Here is a 20,690-nt window from a genome sequence, read left to right as displayed (position 1 = left end):
GTAATGTTAGGAACATAATAAACATTATCGAGTTCCAAAACTAGCCCGGTGGGCAAAGACAAACTGAGAGTTCCTACGGATACGGCACCAATTCTGGCTCCATTGCCGACCCGGAGTTCAATCTCTCCCTTCTCTAGCCTTCTAGCGTTCTTTAGTCCCTGAGAATTGGAACAAAGGTGTGAGCCACATCCGGTATCTAATACCCATGATGTTAAGCTAGTGAAGTTAAAGTCTATAACGAATATACCTGATTCAGAAGCAACGGTTCCGTTCTTCTTATCTTCCTTGAACTTGAGGCAATCTCTCTTCCAATGTCCCTTCTTCTTACAGTAGAAACATTCGGAATCAGATTTAGAAGACGCTACCCTCTTATCCTTGGTAGCTTTAGACTTAGGCGGAAAAGTTTTCTTCTTACCTTTCCCCTTAAAGCCTTTCTTCTTCTTGCCCGAAAATTTGAACGGCTTGCCCTTTTTAATCATGAGCATGTCATGCTTTCCCTCATCCTTGAGCGTTTGCTCAGCTTGCTTCAACATACCATGAAGCTCGGTGAGGGTTTTCTCCATGCTGTGCATATTATAGTTCATCTTGAACTGATCATAGCCTTTGTGCAGCGAGTGGAGAATGATGTCAATTGCCATCTCAGTTGAATACCCCGCATCAAGCCTTCCCATGTTTTCAAACAATCCAATCATTTTGAGTACATGTGGGCTGACTGGCTCTCCTTTCTTGAGCTTGCTCTCAAGGATCTGCCTGTGGGTTTCAAACCTTTCAGTTCGGGCCTGCTCTTGGAACATATTCTGCAATTCAGAAATGATCTCAAAAGCCGTCTCCTTTTCAAAGAAAGTCTTTTGAAGTTCAGGAGACATTGTGGCCAACATGATACATTTGACATCTCGATTGGCACTTTGCCATCGATTTAGGGCAGCTTGAGTCACCTCCTCATTGGGAGTCTCGGGCATTTCCTCATCAAGGACATATTCCTTTTGCTCTTGCATGAGAACAATTCGCAAATTTCTTTGCCAATCAAGAAAATTTGGCCCACTCAGTTTCTCCTTGTCGAGAATTGAGCGTAACGAGAATTGGTTGTTTGAGTTATTTGAAGACATGATTCTACAATTGAAAGAATTTAAAATGAAAAACCATTCATTATACTTAAATAAGATTGAAATCATGCGTTTTAATCAAACTTATTTAAAACGTCTTATTCACACATTAAAGATTGTCCCCAATTTTGGTGAGAATAAGTCGATTCCAAGATCCAAAGAAACAAAGAGTGGTTAAGCATGCTTTGGCTTGTCTTAACACTCAATCTCCTAAGGTAAGCAACGCTTTGCTAATGGCTCCAAGCCACTCTTGGTTGAATAAATCGTCGCATCCCATGCTCTCTAAACAATTTATTCACTTTGCCACGACATGTTAGGACTCCATCACTCATATCGTTGAGTATAACCAAAACCACTTGCATACCTAGTATGCCTTACGTTCCTTGGAGAAGTAGTGATGCCTCGCTTTGGCGTAGCCCACCACTACCCTCGTTCGGTTGGTAAGTGTGTTTTGGAATGGCAAGTTTTACTCAATTTTAAGGGACCTAGGGTTTCTATGTTGGTTGATTTAAGTGAACTTAATTAATCATCTCAACATTCGAAATCCTAACCATGCATCTAACATATAATTCATATATATATAAACATAAATATATATCGAAAACATAAATAGAGATGCATTTGGCAACTAGCATGACCCCTTGAGATCTTCATGTCTTCAAAAGGTCTTCTTTTGAGACTTCATGGCTTCGTCTTCTAAGAACCCCGTCTTCAAGACTTGACCAAATAATATAATTGCTAGTTACTACGATTAGGACTAATCTAAATATTAAGGTACAAAAATACTCAACGGTTCGCAGACCGTATTTAGATTTACAAAAAATACATCACGGATCACAGTCCGTATTTTCTATCCTAATCGGGCCCCACTAGTTGCCATTTTATAAAACCTGTGAGAGAATTTTACATTCCATTCATCCATTCACTATCTGTGAATGGCCCATGCATTTTACAACGATCAAACAAGTAACAATGCATAAAACCGCGCGGGAACTAGTAATTAATCTAGGTGGTTAATTCAATTAACACGCCTAATTAAACTAGTCAAAGTTGTTTTAACCGGTTATGGTAATAACTAAGAGACGCTCCCACTAAATTCCGCATCCAATCTTAACTAATCCAATTAATTAAGTCGGTGAACCCAAATATTTGTCAAAATTAATTTTGCAAATGTCGCTCAAAAACCCGAGGCCTAGCCTCCAAAATTTTAATTAAATAAACAAAATAATTAAAATAATTAAAACGACAAGTTAAGCAAAATTACGTATTCCATAATGTCTAAGTGCCTAGCACTAAGACTTGGAACCCAAAATTGCCCTTATTTACATATTAAGCAATGCTAAAATTAACTTTAAAATAGCATCGCCTTAATGACCCGGGGTTATTGTGCCAATTATGGGATCGTACGTACCGTACAACAAGCACGTAACATACCCATTCGCACACCCGCAACACCAAGCATGCCCATGGGCTGCTTGTGCTCGCACACGCCACGCCCAGCCAAGCCAAGCGTAGCAGCACGCACAGCGCGCACAGCACTATGCTGCTGCTGCGCCATGCTGCTGCTTTGTTGCTGGCTGGTGCGGTAAATGGCTGGCAGCGAGCATCAGCCCACGCCCCTCCTCGCACACACAGTCGCACAGCACCACGCACCTAAGCACGAAGCACCCAGCAGCCTCGGCAGCCACATATGGGTTGCGTGAGCAGCCCAGCTGGCCGAGAGCTAGCTCGGGGCTCTTAGGCCTCGTGTTGCGTGCTAATGCTTCGAAAATTATCGAATTTTATGTGTGACATTATAAATTAATTCTAAATTAATTTTAGAATCAATTTTTGAGGAAAAATGAAAAATAACAAGTCCAACTTAAATAATTCATCCAAAGCAATTAACCAAATTTATTACCAAGAATCATTCTTTAATAAAATTGGTCTAACTTGGTGTAACAAAAATAAATAGGGCATTTCTCACTATTAATTTAATCACTTTAAATTAATCTTGAGATTTTGACAAAATAAAAGGGAGTTGGAAAAATGAACATAAGTTCAATAAAGACTCCAACTTTAATACTTGTGACTTCATGAAAAATTATATCTTCCAATATGAAGATAAACCAATTTCTATCACAAGTTTTAAACTTTATGATTCCAATCAACTAAAAAATGATTAAATCAACAAAGTTTAACCAAAATTCATGGAATTTAGTAACTCAAAGTTTCAATCACTTATCATAAATAAAGATTGAATCTTTAATACTTGGAAGCATCAAAGAACAACTATTTCACACTCAATGCAATTAATTTGCAATTATGTGAAAAATAAAACCAAACTTTCAAGCACCAATTACTACCAAGTAATCATGCTTAAAGTGGTCTAAAATTGCATATAAAATAAGGAAAGAACCATTTACATAACCACCATAAATATGCAACCAAATTTCAAGGTTAGAAAGACTTAAAATTTTTCGTCAAAACGAAAAATCCCTCGAAAAATGCATTTCTGGTCGTTTTTTGGCTAAAAACCGAGCCCTAGGAGGGTAAAACCATTTCCAGAACACGTTTTCCACCCAAAATTCACTATTTTTGGGTCGAAATCTGAGTTCGGGGCTGAAGATAGCTCAAATACGAGGTAAAGTTTGAAAAAACGAGTTACTAATATAATTAGCAACTTAAAACCAGAAAAATAAGCCATAATAACACCTTGAAAATATTATGATTTTAAAAATAAACGAGCGAGGCTCCGATACCGCTGTTGGGGTTTGGTGAGTCCGACTCACCGCGGAAAACAAACCCAAAACCAAGACCGCACTCGCAATAAATAAAACCATAAACATAATTAAATTAATCACAAGATTAAGATAAGCTAATTACCCTTGACGCGTGCTTCGCTCCAAATGAGCTCTTACTTGAAAGCTTCAAGTCCCGCTCGCACGGAGACCTCCAACGAAGTCCACCCGCACCAACAAAACCGACTAGGTCCAATGTCTTGGAGTTAGCAAGACCCGACCAACAAAACCCGAGTAATAATATTGAGTTCAAAGGTTTTCACTAAATGTGATGCCTTTTCCAACTCTTACTCAAGCATCTTTCCCAATGCCCATACTTGGGTATTTATAGGAAATGATGGGAGTATCATTTGCTCTCCCATCAATGTGGGATACTTTGATTTTTCCATTTTATTTTAAAGCTAAAATAAAATTAATAATCAAGCTAGTAATAAATCAACAAGTGGCAAGCTCATGTGAGTGGTTAGGTGAGGACCATTTGGAGAAGGGGGGGACCAAACTTGCTCCCCACTCCCTCTCCCATAACCGGCCAACTCACTCCCACACACTCAAGGACCACAAGCCACATGGCACCCACCCTTGGGCACCAAGGCAGCCAAGGTGGGCTGCCATGTGCTGCTGTCCGTGGCAGCCACGCCCAGCAAGCCCAGCAAGCCCAGCACTTGCATGCGGGCTGCTGCTGCTGCTGGCCAGCATGCCCAGCATGCTTGTGCGGGCTGCTGCTGCTGGCCTTGTGCCTCGGCCAGCGCTGCTAGGCAGCAAGCAATGGCCTAGCCATGCTGCTGCTAGCTGTTGCGGGCTGGCGCGCCTAGCGTGCTAGCTCCAGCAGCTTGTTGCGGCATGGCTTGCTAGCCATTGCGCGCACAAGCCTAGCATGCTAGCACGCACTAGGCAGCGCCTAGCCTTGCGATGCTAGCATGGGTGCGCTAGCACGCACCAGCCAGCCTAGGCTCGGCTTGGTGCGCATGCTAGCCACCATGCTAGGCCATACGCCCTTAGCACTCGGTTTGCTAGGGCATTCCGATGCTAGGGGTATTTTGGTCTTTTGTTGATTTATTACTATTTCTCGTCTCGTCTTTCACTATTTTTCGACTCGACTTCCGACGCTCGGTTTCGACGCTCTAAGCTCGAACTTCCGACGTCTAAATAAATATTACTCGGTTGACTCATTAATTCCTTCCGAATTAATTCGTCGATTCGGTTTGTTGAATGCTTGGGTGTGACCCGAAGGGTTCAGTCAAGATTAAGCTGTAACATTAATTATCCATTAATATTACTGATCGGAAGCGGCCTCCACCCAGGCATTCCGATCACTTGACCTTACTGAATATATTAGCTTTCTAATAATTCTGAACCCGCTAACGGAATAGTACACTTGTTCGAAGGACACCATTCCTTTCAATATCATGAGCGCACAAAAACATTGGCAACATATGAACATATGAATAAGCTAATAACAGCACAATACAGTCAAGCACATGTATAATTAACCTAATAAGTTACAATCACACATTGTATGATTGCAAGTACATAAAGTATGCATCACAAAAGAAATATCATGAAAATCAGAAAATGTGTCTTGATAATCTATCAAACTGGTAATAGGAAAAAAAAATACTCACATTTCCCACAAAAACTGATCAAGAATTAGCTTCCTCTCTATTTGCTTGGTCAGCAACCGCAATAGCAGGATCTGGAAGACAAAAAACCCTTAAAGAACTGAAACTATTGAGTCATGAAATCAACAGTAGCAGATTAGCAGCATGATTTCTTCCTAAACAATTAAAAGAAAAAATTAAATCAAATTGAAATTACACTTCAGGTATTTTATAATAAAGAAATTTATAAGATATTAGAACCATTCCTATGCTTAACTATTCCAAAACATAAAAAGTAAGTATTAAATAACTTCCCATTTATGTTCACAATTCTCATCAAATCCTACCACTTAATGAAAATTTTAAACTCATAAGAATGCCAATTACTTTTTTCTACACATCTATGTCCATTCCACAACCTCACTGCCATTCATACATAAGGTTCACAACTTTACATATAAAACCCCAAGACAACACTACAATCAATAGGACTTAATAAAATCTAGAAAATTTACAAATCTAAATCATACGGCATAGATAATTATCCCACATTCATAAGAGAGACAAATTAAGCGATTAATCACATTATCAAGCATTGAGTCATTTGGCTCTTGTCCCTCATGTACCCTAAGCCTAGTAAAAAAAAAAAACAATTCTGTGAGCCATTAATTTTCATTAATTTGAGGTTAAAGTTGATTAAGAATAAACAACCAAATTATTTAGTAAAATGCATTAGCATTACCTTGACATTTCTGTGAGCCATTCCAACAAAACAGACTTTTCATCATAATTCCGAATCTTGCAGCACAAATTGGTCATCAGCAAATAAATAACATGATAATGACAATAATTTTAGCATACAAGCTTAAAAAAAGTCAAGCCCATTCAGTATTTCAGTGAGATTTTCATGTAATGAAAGAGTAGCATATGCATTAAATACTTGATTTACAACCTAACTTATACTTTCCTCATAAATAAAAATGAAAAAAAATGAGAAAAAGGAGAAAAACGAGACCTTCATATGTCAACCATAATCTCGAAAAATGCAGCAAATTACAAACCAAAATGGGCGAAAGAACTACATAGCACATGCAATTGCATTGACTAATAGGAATACTTATAAACTACCTCTGAACTAATCATTTGAAGCAAAAACTAATCAATTAAAGCAAGAACTAATCACTAAAGAGTTTCAAACAATTTTAAACAGTTACAAACACCAATTTACATGTCATATAATTAAACATAAATTAGGGCAAATATAAACAACCAAAACACTACCCAAATAAAAATTCATTCTCAATTAAAGAGATAATTTCTAGCATTATTACCTTTGGTAGTGCGTTAGTGAAAGGAAAGGCTACGACAATAACAATTTACCACAAAAAAGAGCGACGGTGAAAAAGGGCACATCGAATGAGGCTCCATACCGGCGGCAGGGGAACAAATGCTCTACACCGGCGGTAGGGGAACATCAGCTCTGGCACAGCAGCTCTAGTGCTCAACAACGACGACAAGGGCACAGCAGCTCCGCGAATTGAACTGAAGCGACAGCAAATAGGTGAATTGATAGTGAGGCGAGTTGTGGAGAGTGCGACGGTGAACAAATTTGAAGGTGAAAAAGGGCGGCGACCGGTTGTGGAGATGGTAAGCGGTGATGGTTGTAGAGACTGAGGTGGTGGTTGAACTTTGAAGCAGACGAAGGTTGGAAGAGGGAGAGAGACTAAAATGAATTAGGCAGTAAGGATGAGAGGGTTTAGGGTAAAGGTGGATATTATTCATTTGCAGCGTATCTTATGAAAAACCCCTTCGAATCAATAATTTTGATTTATGTACATGTAAAACTCATTTTAATTTGCGGCGTTTTGCTAGAAATGCAGCAAATTAATAGCAGCAAATAAATATTTTTCTAGTAGTGATATATAATACCATCATGTGCATATATAGTATCACTGTATATTCAATGGTACTATTTGATCATCCAATGATACCAGAATATGCATTCATTTGTACATATGTATATTTACATGAATACCCCTTGTTATGCATTTGTAAATGCCTAACTTTCCTCCATTTCTAGTTCCTCCGAAGGTATATGCATACTTTGAAGTGTCAATTCTTTATTTGCTAGTTAGATTCTTATCTCAACATCAAGTTTACATGATCAAACTACTTACATTGATAATCTCTCTCTCTCTCCCTCTCTCTCTCTTATTGAATTGAAGTAACCTAAAAAAGAAAAGCACATACAAACACACGCCTTCATAGACACCTTTGGCAAGGCCAATATTTCATGCGTGGGTGAAACCGATTCTAAGGAAGAAATAGGAGTAGGAACACACATACAATAACGTAACACATAAACTAAATCAATGGTGAATTACATGTACATTTTTTGACGTCTAACTTTGTCATGCAATATTAAATTTATACATACTAATCATAAAAAAAAAAATTAAGATGGCAAACAAGCTAAACCCAAAATTCAAAAGAAAAAAAGAACTCAATGATGGTAGAAAGTGAAGCAAAGGCATTGCTCCAATTATGGTCAATAGTATTAGCTTCTCTTTGTTATTGCTATTTTATTGTATACAAAATTCCTAAAGGTAAACTTAGGTTTTGTTCTCTTCTTCCAATCTTCACCCTTTTACCATATTACCACTTACTCTCTCCTCTATCCTCCCTGCCGGAATCACTGTTTTCTTCATTACATGGCTTGCTTACTTCAAGCTTATCTTATACTCTTTCAATCTCGGGCCTTTATCATCTGCACACTTATCATTGGTTAAATTTATACTAATTGCCGCTTTTCCCATTAAAATTAAAAATAAATACACATTGTCTCAAATTAGAAAACCCATTATATTTTTCCTATCAAACTTATGGTGGCTATTTGCGACATTTACAAAGACACATTAAATCGAGGTTTGCTCTTTGTGATGCATGGTTGCATGCTATATTTACTCATTGATGTTTTCATGGGGATCATCAATAAAATTGTGGGGTCTATCATGGGTGAGGAGCTACTTTCACCGTCCGATGAGCCTTACTTGTCAACTTCTCTTGGTGATTTTTGGGGGAAGAGGTAGAACCTCATCGTAACAGATATATTGCGTCACATTGTATATTTTTCCAACTAGGGCATTTTTGTCCAATTATTTGGGCCTATATTGGGCCTCATTCACTGGTGTGATGGTGGCGTTTCTGGTGTCTGGGTTAATGCATGAGCTAATATTTTATTATTTGGCACGTGTGAGCCCCTCGTGGGAAGTTACATGGTTTTTTGTGTTGCATGGCCTTTGTGTGTTATTGGAGTTTTCGTTGAAGGATTTTTTGGGCCAAAAGTTGGGTTTTCATTGGGCTATAACTGGGCCTTTGACGGTTGGGTTTGTTATGGGTACTGGATATTGGTGGTTCTTCCCGCCACTTGCAAGGAACCAACTTGATACTAGAGCTATAGAGGAAGTTATGACATTGTATAAGTTTATCAAGGGGTCATTCAAAATTTGCTAGGATTTACTATTTATTATTCTTTTTCCAGTTACTATTTTTTCCTTTCTACTTAATAGATTTGACTCATTTGAGGGTTCAAATATGTTGAACATTGGTAGTGGTGGGGTTACATAGCTTGAAGGATATTTTAACAGTTTAGATGAAGGGTTTTATTGGGTCAGAATCTTTCTCGGGTCAACCTAGCGTGGATTGACGAGCTACACAATTTGAGGGGGGGGGGAGAATGTAAGTGAATACACTCCCTGATGTGGCACAATGAGAGGACTACGTGACACATGGACGTTCTTAGCAATGTTGTTGTTTTATTATTATTATTATTATTATTATTATTATTATTATTATTATTATTATTATTATTATTATTATTATTATTATTATTTTATTAATATATTAGCATAGATAGTATAGATAGAAAGGGGAAGTTGAGGGAGAAGATACTTCCAGGGGGATAAAACTAAAGTATATATGTGTGGGAATTAAGAAAGTTATAAATTGTTTAAAACTAATGATTAAAAATAAATATGTGCATGTGGGGTTAGATAGCGATAGAGAAAAAAATAATAATTGAAAATTATTTAATAAACAAAGAGAGAAAGTGTTGAGAATTGATGTTAAAAGTACAATAAATATGACAATTCATAAAAAAAAAAAGTAATAATGTTAAAAAATGTGCAATATTTAAATAGAAAGAGAGATTGTATTTATATATACCCAAAAAAAAAAATGAGTTTTTGTATTAAGGGACGGAGGAAGTATAAAGAGTTTATTCTTTCGATGACTTCAAGAGTTTGCCTTTTCCAATGCCGCGCGGAGCACAATTAAAGAATAATGTAAAAAAATATACCGTATGTAGTATGGAGTAATGTTAAATCAACAACCGACATCACGCATAATTATCGATGTAATACTTGCTCGTTTTTTTATATTTACAATACAACGTTTTTTTTTTTTTTTTTTTCGTAATATTTAAGAAAAATAGCCTTCATATAATTTAATATAATATTTAATGTGGGAGTATGACTTCAGTGAGCCATGTCCGGATGTCCCATGTGCCCATGAGTTTTAAACAAGGGAAAAAATTCAACACTATAACTTTGACAATTACCACATTTCCCTCACATTTCTCATTCCTATTTAGATTCTCATTTCCCCTTTCACTTCTTTTCCCCCAAACAATCAAAAACACTTCAATTCACTCCTCCAAATCAAAATTGACGAACACTTATTGGTGGTTTGGGGGGAAAAAAGTGAAAGGGGAGATGAGAATCCAAATAGGAATGAGAAATGTGAGGGAAATAGGGTGGAAAGGGAAAGAATGGACCCAAAATGACGTCACGTGATAGTTGGGGGGTAAGACGGTGATAACTTTTGATGTTTTTGAAAATAGAAGGTGGTAATTTTCAAAAAAAAATAGAAGGTGGTAATTACTAAAATGGCCATAACAGAATGTAGTAATTGTCAAAATTTCCAAAAAAAACTTTTTAATTAGGACATTTTGTTAGAAACCACCCGTTAAAAATACTTTTTTTGTCAAAAACCACCCGAAAAATTTTTTGTTGTCTGGAACCACCCAATTTTAAAAATTAGTTGCCAAACACCACAAGAGTCTATTTTCCGGCATTGACCTAGAACCCCGGCGTTGACCTACCCATGTGCCTTGCACGTGACTTATAATGAACCCATGTGCCTTGCACGTGACTTGTAATGATGTAATTACTACATCATTGACCAAACAATACACAACACCACTCTTCACATTTGAGTAATCTGACAACTTAACAAGTACGGATATTAAAGACACTTTGTTTCCTTAGTAGAGAGAACATAAGCAACAGCAGAATCGTCAAGACACTAAGAGCATTAGCAGCAGCAGATTTATGTCTAACCTACCACCTTCAAGGCTTCAACTCAAGACCAATGTTTGAAATCATTGTCGATTTACCACTCTTGATCACTAAACTTTAAGTTATGCTTATTAACTGCAATTCTACCACGACTAAAACAACCCATATAACTAAAGTAGAAGGTAAAAGGAGCAACCCTGGATAATAATAACAACTGTTAATGAATTAATCATTACCATGTAGGACAGATATAAAAAAAAGGAAAATTTTACATTTACTACCAGGGAAAGCACCATGTTTCACATTTGCTACCCTTCTAAATTTTTATTTTATTTTACTACCACCGAAACACACTAACTTTCATAATCACTACCACTTAACGGAATCCGTTAGGATATCCGTTAAGTTTATTAAAAAAAATAAAATAAATTAAAAAAATTCTGGGCGCCGGACGCCGGCAGGGGGGGAGGGCAGGGGGTGGCAGGGGGGAGGGCAGGGTGGTTTATTTTTTTATTTTAATTATTTTTTAATTTTTTATTTTATTTTTATTTTTTTTAATAAACTTAACGGAAATCGTAACGGATCCGTTAAGTGGTAGTGATTATGAAAGTTAGTGTGTTTCGGTGGTAGTAAAATAAAATAAAATTTTAGAGGGGTAGCAAATGTGAAACATGGTGCTTTCCCTGGTAGCAAATGTGAAATTTTCCAAAAAAAAAAATGGAAGTTTGCAGACCTACACTAGTAAAAATAGCCACTGTTAGCTCATCTTGAATCCCAAATGCTGAAAACTTTGATACCTGCTCCATATATAGTACTTAAGTTATTAAATTAGAAATAATTGTGCAGCGAGTTGTTGTTTGGTAGTCACTTAACACAAGAAATAAACAAGTGTTAGAGATTGTCTTTAAGGAAAGGTATGTAATCTCCCTAATCAATAAGATGCAATATTTGCAGGAAATTCAGGAACTAACTCGATGCTAAAAGTGGACAAGACTGTAGTAAAAACAATCATTACTGCACACCCGTTCATAAACCCTCATAAAGAAGCATATAGAAAAGGTTTGATCTGTTAAATTCAGAATTTGAAAAGCTATGAACAACGTAAGCATTGCAGAGAAGGGCAACTACAACAGCAATGATACAGCAGCACTAGCTGTTGCTGAGTGTAGTAGTGCATGTAGCAGAGATCACGGGTGGTGCATTGAGCAAGACAATAGTGCAGGGGTAGTTCTACGTATTTTGTAACACTCACTTCCAAATCCCGAGCCACTTTAATTGATCCTAACATTGATTCCCAAAAAAGTTGTTGGTCACCAAATTAATCTAGGTACAAACATTGATAACATAGTGGACTAAATGGAGTGGGATAAAATGTGCAATTGGTCCTTTTTCCAATGAAATGTGCTGCCAAAAAAGGCATCTCTATTGAGGTGGAGAAATCATGAAATGTGCAAGGGGTCACGGAGACTTTCCCATAAAAATGTAGAAATAGTTGCTCCTTGATCTTCTATTAAATATGCATTTTTAATAGGCCCTAATTTCTCTTGTTCCCTAGGATAAAGGAAAGCTATAAAAGGCTTGGATCAGTTAATACAACTCTGTCAACCACAAAAGGCAATGGCTTCTTCATAAGCTTAAGAATGGGGACCTTTGAGTCCTAATGCTCATGTTTTTGAGATGATTCTCTCGGCGTCGCGTTTCGATCCTTTATTTTTAAAACTAAGCTACGATTTCTGATTGCAGAACCTTTCCTGCTATCTAAAAACCATTAACTTCTGAAATTGGTCTTTTATTAAACAATTATCAGTATAATTTAGACATAGGACATGATGAGTTTCACTATAGTCATACAAATTTAAATTTGTATGACTATAGTGAAACTCAACATGTTCATAAGCCAATTATAATGAATTAATTAATTATTTATCAATCAAATACAATAAAAAAAAACTAAGAGAAACAAAACAATTTTAACTAATTTTAACATAATGAATTATAATGAATTAAGCCAATTATATATATACACTAGTTTTGTGCCCGTGCGATCCCCGGGTTGTTTATTGAATTTTAACATAAAATTTTAACTTATATGTCAAATTTGAAAACATATCATTAATACAAAATTAGTTTGGAATTGATGTGTTTTGTGATGATTTAAATTATGTAGACATGTAATGACTAATAATAATAATATTGGTGAAAAATATTTCTTGACCCGTAACCTGAATTAATGACCCTATCTGAAATGACTCGTGACCCAATCCGATTGACATGTCTACACACAGTAATAAAATTATATTAGATGGTGAAGTATATTATTTTATTAATTGATTATAATATATTATAAATAATGGATGTAGTACATTTTGAACTAATTCCTTAATACAAAAAATAAATTTATATGATAATTTATGATAGTTGTAATCTAATTATTTTTTGAATTATTAAATTATAATTCAATTTGTACACATGAAATATTGGTACTTTATCGAAAATAAAACTCTACATTAACAATTTTATCCTAAAATTTTATCCGAATTTCATTGAAAATAAAATTCTAATCTAACCTTTTCATCCTATAAATTGAATTGTATATAAATCTATCCTACGTGGCGCGACACTTGGCAAAAAGTTGAAGCGCCAAGTGTCGATGTCTCGTCACCTGGCTAAAAATTTAGCTTTATATATTAGTTATATGATATGATATAATCACTAAGAAAATTAGATATTTTGCGTTGTAATACAAGTGACAACAAGTCAACAACACACCACCATCCATCTTTGATAAAACAAATTAACATCATCTAAATTGAAATAAACAATATCACATTCAATTAAGATGATTTGATTGTTACTAAACATAATGGATAACCTCAAAATCTGCCCAAAATCATTTAGGATACATAATGCACAACATCAAAATGTGGTAGTCTTGATTTATTTTTTATTTTATACAATTATTATTCCAACGAGATTTTCAATGGAGAAAATAAAAAGAGAAAAGAGCGCATTTTTTTTTATTATACTGCTATTATTAATTTTATAATGTTTTCACCCCTTGGTATGGTCCATACCTGGTAGCACTCCATGCCTCTTCTATTTCTAATAAATGGTCCCTAGTACCTTTTCATCTTCCTAAAATAGTACTCTATTAGACCTATTATTTGAAATATTAGGTCTCTAAAACAAAGAGACCCAATATTTAGTAAATGAGTCCCTTATTTGAGGTTTCTTTGAGCATTTTTTTGTAGTAGTGCAAAGTTAAATTTGATCAGCTTAACCCAAATTTAACCAAACCTTACAGAATTAGAATTATATTCAACCTAATATTGAATCGAAATTAGTTGAACGCGAGCTAACCCAATTGAAAGTGATATGATCCATTAATTAATCCAACCCAAACCGAGGTGGGTCAAAGGGATATCCTTATCCTGTTATGATTTGAACCATTACAAGTAAACCTACACTCCATTTAAAAAATCTAGTATTATTTTTAACACTTCTACCCCTAATTAATAGTTAATTACACACACATGATTTTTTTTTTTTTTTTTTTTAAAAGAAACAGCAGGGAATATTATTAAATAAGATCGATCTCCGCCAAAGTTAACAAACTTTGAGGGAAAGGACCGAGACAAACAAACTCATCACAATTTCTAGTATCCCACCTTGCTACCATATGAGCTAAGGTGTTCCCCACCCGATTAACATGAGAAAAAGCACAAAAATCAAAATACGAAGAACTAGCAACAATATCATCAATTAAAAGAAAGAAAGGGTAGAGCCCAGCAGCCTTCTGTTTTACTCCCAATATCACCTTCATTGCGTCACTCTCAACCTCCACCTTCGAGTAGCCCAGCCTTCTTGTAATACTTAAGCCAAACACCATTGCTGCAGCTTCAGACTCGTCCACAGACCAAAGTACATCATTTTTAGTCCAACACACATGAATTATGTAGTACAAAGTACATCATTTTTAGAATAATTAAGGATATTTTGTGAAAAACTACCTTTTAAATTCCAGATTTTGTGAAAAACTACCCTAAAAACAAAATGTTGTAATTAACTACCTTATAAAGTATAAAATGTTGTAATTGACTACCTTCCACCAAAATGACACATCCGACCTTTATTTCCCGACCTTGACCATGTCACGTGAGGGTCACGTGACCCTTTAATGACTTAATTCCCCCTTTTCCCTCCAAAAGTTTCCACTTTACACCAATTCAACCCATATAATTTTCAAAGGGATTGCAAATAAGCAGTATAAAATATGATTAATCGTATTGTTAAAGAAAATAGTTGGTGTAAAGAGAAAAAATGTGGGGGAAATTAAGTCGTTATAGGGTCACAAGACCCTCACGTGACATGGTCAACGCCCAAAATAAAATTCAAATGTGTTATTCCGGTGGGAGGTAGTCAATTAATTACAACATTTTATACTTTATAAGGTAGTTAATTACAACATTTTGTTTTTAGGGTAGTTTTTCGCAAAATTCAAAGTTTAAAAGGTAGTTTTTCTCAAAAAATCCAATAATTAATATATATATGAACGTAATATTTGAGTTTGAAAATGTGTTAATTTATTTTAAGACAATTAATCTATATGAACATTTAATATAAATTATTAAATGGTAGTGTAAATGTGTGTGTGTTATAATATTAGACAACAATTTATTTTTGTTGTCTTTATCAGGTAACTTTTTTTTATGAATATTGCCTTGCAATTTAGTACGGAGTATTAGTTTTTTTTATTCAAAGTAACATACTACGTATATGATTTGTTGCCTTATTCAAAGCAGCAGTGAAGGAAACATGTAGGCTACACCCACCGTCCCCATTACTTATTCCACGTGAAACACATTGTCAAAGCATTATTGAAGGATATGATATTTTACCTAATACTACAGTAATTCTTAATGCATGGACTATTGGACGAGACTCAAATATAGGAAAGACCTTGAAATATTTATGCCAGAGAGATTTATTGGGAGTTCAATGGATTTGAAAGGGAAGGTAGCAATGTCAATGATTCATTTCGGGGATGGAAGAAGAATGTGCCCTGCCGCGAATTTTGGTCTAGCAAGCCTTGAGCTTGTGTTAGCCAATTTGTTATATTCTTTTGATTGGGAATTGCCTGATGGTTTAAACATGGAAGACATTGATGACACCATTGTGCTCCCTGGTCTTATTATGCATAAGAAACAACAACTTTGCTTGACAGCAAAGAAATTCTAAGAGCAAAGATATTGAAATCATAGGTCTTATTATGCATAAGAAACAACAACTTTGCTTGATAGCAAAGAAATTCTAAGAGCAAAGATATTGAAATCATACATGCAAGTTACATTCAATCTCTTGTCTCTCATCTATCATCTTAGTTTTAACTCTTTGATTAAGGCTATGTACTATGGTCTATGGACAAAGTATTATTATGTAATATATTTTTACACAAGTTTGTGGCTGTGGTTACTGATAATATATACGAAGTACAATTTAATGAAGTAATGAGTTGGTGACCAATAAACATTATATATTATAATGTGTAATGAAATTATATGGAGGACGATCGACTTGATATTCCACTTTTTTAAAAAGGTGGATAAGATTAGAACTTGTGACCTTGTCACGCTGGCTCTTTTACCACATCAAAGTGTCTACTCAATCAAAAAAAAAACTAATGGTTAAAGTCATACGAAGTGCATTGGAAAAGTTATATGCTCTCTATCAAAAACAATAATAGAAATGCAATATACCGTCATATGAGAATGTGACACTGTACACCGTGCAAAAGATGAAATGACTTTTAAAATGGACAAAACCTTTTTGATGAAACTTTTTTTTTAATTTTATTTTATTATTATTTTTTTTTTTATGAAACTTCAATATGCATTTTTTTTGGCCCTTAATATGCATATCAAGATTAAATTTAAAAAGTTAAGGTATAAATTGTAAGGTCTTCCATATATTTTTCTTTTTTTTTTTTTTTTTGACAAAAGGTCTTCCATATATACAGTATGTATATAATGATTTTTTTTGACAAAAGTATGTATATAATGATAGATGTACTATTTTAACTCTTTTTATTCAACACATCAATTTATAAATAATTCAATAAAAATATTGTTTTTAAATTTTACGCTGAGATCAACTAGCGATGCTATGAAACTTAAGTTATTTTACAAAGACACAATAAATTAAGTCAAATAAGTGTTCCTTTATCAGACTACTACGGTCACTAGGAAAATCTTCTATCGTGGGGTATTTATTTCTTGCATGCACATTATTTCACTAGAAATCTAGAATATATTGTTGTAGCCATTAGAATGACGTTCATTTAATTAACCTAAATAATAAAGTAGTAATTGCACAAATTATTCATTTGACCAATACTAGACTATAAACTCAAATTATTCTGTTATTCCCACAAAGAGGGCACTCTCTACACTCTGAGATCATGTAGCTAGTTTTATTAAAAGATTGAGTTGGACAGCTTTTCTTCCCTATTTAAAAATTTGCATAAAGACTTTGAAAAGTCCAAAAAAATTATTATACACAAAATTATTATTTAAGTTCTACAATGTAATTGGATCTTGAAAAAAATACTTAGAATTGAAAAAGAAAAAAACACACTTTGAAAAGTCCAAATATAGACAAAAAAGAAGTGGAGTATAAGTTTCACATTGGATTGTAGCTTGAATAAGTAAAAAAAGAGTAGTTAGGCAAATTAACTGTTTAGCTTTATTTTAATTAATCCTTACACTTGTGTAATAAGTATTTGCCCTTTCGTCACCGCGTGGCCCACAGAAAATATGACTAGAAGAGTTAGAACACGTGTGTAACATCATAATTAAAAAATTAATATAATGGTTGTCAATCTTGTCATTCTAAGGATAGATGATTTTCAAATCATCCATACCCAATCACCTATTGTAAGTCCACTTAATTACTCCCTCTGTCCCAATTTACTTGCAACATTTTGACTGGACACGCTTGCCGATGCACATGTTTGACCGTTAATATCTTTTATTATATAATTATATAAGCTATAAAAAGTTTATATTGAGAAACTATACATTAAAATAAACCCAACGACATATACATGATTACATTGGCTTTTATATAAAAGCTAAAAAAGATGGTCAAAGTGAGATGTGTGAATAGTGCAAAAAGTCAAAACGTTGCGAGTAATTTGGGACGGAGGGAATAGATGCTTAGATCCACTGTTCGAATCTTGTCATTGCGAGTAAAGAATTCCCTTGCACACACTCTCCTTTACTCTCAAACTAGATTAGGCCCCGTGTCATGTACGGTAAGTGTATTTTTTTTAAAAAAATATTTTAAATTTATTTATCAAATAATTAAGAGTTGGAATAATATTTTGGGTAAACGTGTATGGAAAAATTATGAACGCTAAATAAAAAGGGACATTTCTGTCATAAAAAAAATAATATAAAAGATTTGGAATATATTACTATATATAATTGTATCAAATATTCACAAAAAAGATTAAAAAGGAAAGGGAGTTTTGGAGGGAAAAAAACAGCACCAAGATGTGACACGTGTCACTCTCGGTGTTTGTTTTAGTATTAAGCTATTGATTGATTGATGCTTGACTGTAAGGTCTCGTTTTCTTTACCTTATATTTGCTGAACTGAAATTATTTTTAGTGAAACAAAATTATATTTGCTGTACTTAAATTATTTTTATTGAACTTAAATTAATTTGACTGAACTGAAATTATTTTTGCTGAACTGAAATTATTTTTACAGATTTTCTATTATAATTCTTCTTTAAGAAAACTGAATTTTACCGAACTGAACTTATTTTTACCGAACTGAAATTATTTTTACTGAAATAAACTTAATTTCTCTGAATTGAACTTATTTCTACTGTACTGATATTATTTTTACTTAATATTATTTTTTCAAGGTGAAGAGAATATGGCCTAAATATTAGAATAAAAAAATCATGAAGAATTAAGATATTAAGATAATTCACCATATATAAATAAAAAAAACACCTATATATGAAATAATCAGATGAGATTAATTAATTTCAAACTGAATTCAAAGGAAGTGTATTCTACAAAAGTTTAATATTTAGGGTGCTGTGCTAGAATATGTGGTATCAGTTTATTTTACTTTATTTTATTTTATTTTATTATTCTAATAGTATCAGTTGATTTAGGGATGGAATCTTGATTGATTTGTTAATAGTCAAATACTTTTCTTTCAATGTTGACGAATGTGTAAGTATATTCCTCTTTAACAGATCGAATTAAAGATCAACTAAAGTTTTATGTTTTAGGCCTCAATTAGTAGTCAAGTTTGACGGATTTATCAAGCTCTAGACCAATTAAGGGGTGAAAATTCCTTTATTCTTTATTTTCGGGCATTACCCCATTTCAAAGGGTGTAGGCTGTTGAGTTAGTATTTCCAATTGATGTGTACATGGTTTTTATTTGGCTAAAAACACTTCTATTTAATTATATTTTAATTTTTATACAGTATCTTTTTTAAGATGCGATACTAAAAAAGATTGGTGAAGATTAATAAGTCAAGTGAAAACAAAAAATCTACCTATATGTCCTTAATGAGTAAAATCTTACTAGTATTACTCTAAGATAATTTGTGGAGTTTTAACACCAAAAGAAGATAATTTAGCTTTCTTTTAATATTACTAGCTTTTGTGGCCCGTTCAATGCATGGGTAGTTACTTGAGTTAATTATTTTCATATATATGTAGGTACGCTTTTATCCAAAATAATTGTTTCATTTCTAAAACTTATAAGAAAAAAAGAGTGAGGGCAGAACTGTGAAAGAAGATGAAGGAATTTAGATATATATACATGAAGATTGAGGGATATGAAATGAAATATTAGTTTAAATTAATTTTAAAGTCTACGAGATGAAAAAACAATTTTTATTATAATTTATATGTTTATGTAATGTGTACTAATTATTGAACATTATTTTAATATGGTGGGCGGAAATGAAATACTTCATTTTCTTACTTGAATTTGCAAGTTGTAGAATGCATAAAGACTTAAACATAAATATTAAGGGAGGTGACATGTAGTATATGGGTTGATGAGTGACATGTAAATTGTGATGCCATGAGTAAATTTGTAGTTTGTGTTTTTAAATAATAAGTATAGATAGATAGATATAGATATAAATTATTAAATGTTAAAAGATCTTAAACTAATATACGAAGTAAGTCAACTGAACTATCTTATCTAATTCTCTCAGTCCCTAAATAATTTAAAGTTCTAAAAATTAATGTATATTTATTATAAAATAGTTGTCAGTAAATACAATTTTTATTTACTATTATATTTAGTTGGGACTACATATTTAAATAAAAAAATTAAACCTATGTTCTTTTTGTTCACCTTTAAACTTAGTAATATGTCATTTTATGTCATAAAAATTTTATGTCATCTACTAGTAATATGTCAATTTATGTCATAAAATTTTTTATGACATAAAATGACATATAACTAAATGACATAAATTTTTTAGAGTATTTTTTGCACACCTTTAAACTTAGGCCCTGTTCTCATTGACTGAATTCAGCTGAACTGAACTGAACTGAACTCAGCTGAACTGAACTGAATTCAGCTGAACTCAGCTGAACTGAACTTAACTAAAATGAATATTTTATAAGAGAAGGAGATTAGGAGCTGAACTGAACTGAACTGAACTGAACTAAACTGAATTGAGCTGAACTGAACTGAACTGAACTCAGCTGAACTGAACTGAATTTCAACGTAAGAGAACAGGCCCTTAGTAACATGTCATCTTATGTCATAAAAATTTGGAAATTTTGATAATTACCACCTTCTGT

The 20,690-nt window shown here is 33.8% G+C and overlaps 1 pseudogene; it reads left to right on the top strand.

Annotated features, from left to right (window-relative positions):
• Positions 1–7,990: 7,990 nt before the first annotated feature.
• On the top strand, positions 7,991–8,994 carry LOC145604426 (long-chain-alcohol O-fatty-acyltransferase pseudogene; annotated as a pseudogene).
• Positions 8,995–20,690: the final 11,696 nt, after the last annotated feature.

The sequence above is a fragment of the Chenopodium album genome, chromosome 22, assembly GCF_948465745.1.
Source record: "Chenopodium album chromosome 22, dcCheAlbu1.1, whole genome shotgun sequence".
NCBI classification, from domain to species: domain Eukaryota; kingdom Viridiplantae; phylum Streptophyta; class Magnoliopsida; order Caryophyllales; family Amaranthaceae; genus Chenopodium; species Chenopodium album.
The sequence above is the reverse complement of the archived record's forward strand: the minus strand, read 5'-3'. Positions and strand labels throughout refer to the sequence as shown.